General features: G+C 40.0%; 1 non-coding gene across 1 annotated transcript; it reads right to left on the reverse strand.

Moving 5' to 3' along the window:
- Window positions 1-1,172: 1,172 nt before the first annotated feature.
- On the reverse strand, window positions 1,173-1,317 carry LOC142441643 (small nucleolar RNA SNORA48). The gene has a single exon (XR_012783004.1). It is a non-coding gene; the product is annotated as a small nucleolar RNA SNORA48 (small nucleolar RNA).
- Window positions 1,318-3,448: the final 2,131 nt, after the last annotated feature.

Below are 3,448 nucleotides of genomic sequence, written 5' to 3' on the forward strand. Positions count from 1 at the left end.
ATAACAAAAGACCCCATATCTGATCTCCTTTGTCTACACAAAGTAGAAGGAGAATGAAAACCCGCAAAAGTTCAAGGCCAATTGCCACAAGGCAGAGGTCAGACATGCCTCCAGCCTCCATCCTCTTTACTCTATTGTGACAATTATCGTTCCCATTAGACTTCACGTGTCTACCAGGTTCAATACTTCATTTCAAAGGCAAGAGACAATGCTCACAATTATGGGGCTTATTGGAGAAGTGAGTAATCCACAAAATGTTTTATAGACATTCTTTTCTTTTCTACAAGCACCTTTTCCCAGCCATGGTGGCAGATATATTGCTGCGCTCCTTACCTTCTCACTCATGATTTGGTCTCTTGTCCTCTGGCTACCTGTGTCAGGAAGCCCACCTCCGACCCCTGCTCATTATATCAGTGCTCCTCCTCTGTTCTGTCATCGGATCTTGGCACAAATCCTCTGCTCTGTCCCATGATCCTAGTGCCATGGCCTCTGATGCATTTGCCACTCCAAGGCGGGGCTCTTGTATGTGTTCCACTGGGAACTTTTCCTTGATGGGCATGAAATTCTTGCTCCCTACTGCGAAGATGGTGCGCTCTCATCCACTCAGTGGGAATGCAAGACTGACCGTCTACTCTCATTGATGCCTGCACAACAGAGGCATAGCTTATTTTCCAGAAAACATCCAGGGTATGAGGTCAATCACAGCAGAGCATTTCAAATGAGAAATAGCTGCACAGTAATCAGTGATACACATTGTGACTCTCTATAGAGCCTCTTTTTATTCACCTTTAGATGGAGAAAATAGAACGCTAAGTTCTTCTCCGATCGTGCCAAAATCCTACTAACAGTGCTAACACCTAACACGAGCAGAGGGCTGAATAGCACCTTTGTTTTATGTCATTCTTTATCTTCGCTCTCATGTTCACCATTTTCTGTGCTTTTCATTTCCTTGTGTAGAGTCAATTTTTTTAAGCAACTGGAGGAAATTTTATTGTGTTAAGTATCCAACTCACCAGATCAAAAATGGATTAAAAAACAAAGGCCCAACTGAGGTCCTTTTTCCTCCTTGTGAGTATAGACAGAGATTTGAGACTGCCCTTCACGAGATGAATAAATATTCCTCCAAAAACTTGAGGACACTTAAATTGGCAACATGTACATGACAACTTTTTTAATGTGCCCTAGGCATGAAACAGCTCTGGCCACAAACCAGGCATCAAGCTAGGATGAACAAAGGACTACAATTTGACTCTGTCCCCGGCTGATATAAGAGCACAAACCACCAATCAGGTGTCTCTTTGCCCATAGCCAGGGTTGAGTCAATTTTTAATTTAGTATCAGTTTCTTTTTTTCCTAAAAGACTTTGTTTTGACGGATTTTTCTGATAAGTATAGAACTCTAGATTGACAGTTTTATGATTTAACTACTTTGAAAATGTACCAATTGCATAGTTTTTGATTAAAAATTTGGCGTCATTCTCAATGCTTTGTTTCTAAGTGCAGAGTATGTCTCTCTTTTTTCTCATTTAAGATTCTTCTTTATAAATGGTTTTAAGCAATTTTCTATGATCTACTTTCATATAACTTTCATTATTTTTCTTGTATTTGGGTTTTATCAAACTTTTTGGATTAGTGAGTTATAAATTGCAAAACTTTTGGGGAAATGTAAGCTACTATTTCTTCAAATATCTTTTCTGTTTTCTCTTTTCTTCAATTTTTAGGGACTAATATTGCATATAAATTTGTCCACTTAAACTTTCCCACAGTTTACTAATTCTCTACTATTTATTTATTCTGCCTTTACCTGTATGTTTTTACCTTTCAAAAGGTTCAAGTGGTATATCTTAGTTCACTAATATAGATCATACTAGTAAACCAATGAACTAGATATCAATATCTGGGTTGCAGTTATTTTTCTTTATATCTACATAAATAGGAGGTAAAATATATAGCTTCAAAGATATTGTACATTTAATCCTTATTATTCTTACTAATGTTTATATAGCTATAAAGGTTTTTGATATTTCTTTCAGAACAGAGTTATGTTTGGGGAAATCTGAGGAGCCGCACTGGAACAGTGGTTACACGCTGGGCTGCTAAGGGCAAGATAAGCAGGTTGAACCCCCCTCCCTCCCCCCCGCCCCCCCCCACCCGCTCCTTGTGAGAACGGCGGCCTCTGCCAGTCACAGGGCCATTCCACCCTCCCTTATAGGGTCTATGGGTCAGAAGTGACTTGATGTCTGTGACTTTGCTTTGTCTTGAGTTTTGGTTTCGTTAGCTTTAATCTTTCAGAGCAGAGGTGGGAATATTTGACCTTGGGTCATAGTAAAACACCTCACTGCCTTCAAGCCAATGCTGACTCACAGCAACCTATGGTTTAAGATAGGACTGCCCCTGTGAGTGCCCAGAGTTGCCCCTGTGAGTGACCTCCTGGGTCAGAAAACTTGAGATGGAAAAGCCAATCCTGTCTCTCACAACCATTTAAAAATTATTGGAGATGCAGAAATATAATCACAAATCACAAATAGAATCACACATATCTGAAAATGAAATTAGGATGGTTTCATTTTCACTTTCAATTTCCCTTCAGGGCCACAGGTCTGTTGAGAACGAGCTCTACATGGCGGGAGAGTCACAGTTTGCCTGTATGCCTTCTAGCCTGTTGCTTCATTTTTTTCCTTGCCTTCTACTCCTTGCTGGTAACCTTCAAAGGCTATTCTTTGGTTATGAAATTCTCTGTGTTATCTTTTAGTTTGTTTTATAACAGTGGTCTCATAAAGATTGTCCTGTTGTAATTGATTGACTACACTAAGCATAATATTCTTCAATTCAATTCCTGCCATGAGGTGCGTCATGCTTCCATAAACGTTTTTAACATTGCATAATATACAGTTGTGTACATTCTCCAAAATGTCTTTATCCATTCTACTGATGGACATTTAGATTGTTTCCGTCTTCTTGCTATTGGGAACAATGCTGCAGAGATCATAGGTGTGTATATGTCTGTTCGTGCTATTGCTCTTCCTTCTCCAGAAAGGTGGCCCAATCTTGCAGAAATCATGTTCCCGTTGTTGGAGGCAGCGGCATATCACTACACAGTGTGGTACAGTTGACAAGGGAATGCCTTCAGTTTGTACCCATTGGGAAAGATATTAGCCCTTGGTTTTTCATATATGGCCTTTATGGTGTTGAGAAAATTGAGCATTTTTCTCAGGAAACTGTCCCTGTAAGTGTCCTGAACTGTAACTCTTTATGAAAGTGGAAAGCCTCATCTTTGCTCTGAGGAGCAGCTGTTGACATTGCAGTTAGAAGCCCAACACATAACCACTGGCCACTGGGGTCATGCAAAGCCTGCACAACCATCAGTGACAACTAACATCACATGCATTGCCAAAGGTAAGCATTTCAAGCCATCACATGAAGGGTGAATAATTAAATATTCAACTAGT

The sequence above is a fragment of the Tenrec ecaudatus genome, chromosome 2 (genome assembly GCF_050624435.1).
Source record: "Tenrec ecaudatus isolate mTenEca1 chromosome 2, mTenEca1.hap1, whole genome shotgun sequence".
NCBI lineage: Eukaryota > Metazoa > Chordata > Mammalia > Afrosoricida > Tenrecidae > Tenrec > Tenrec ecaudatus.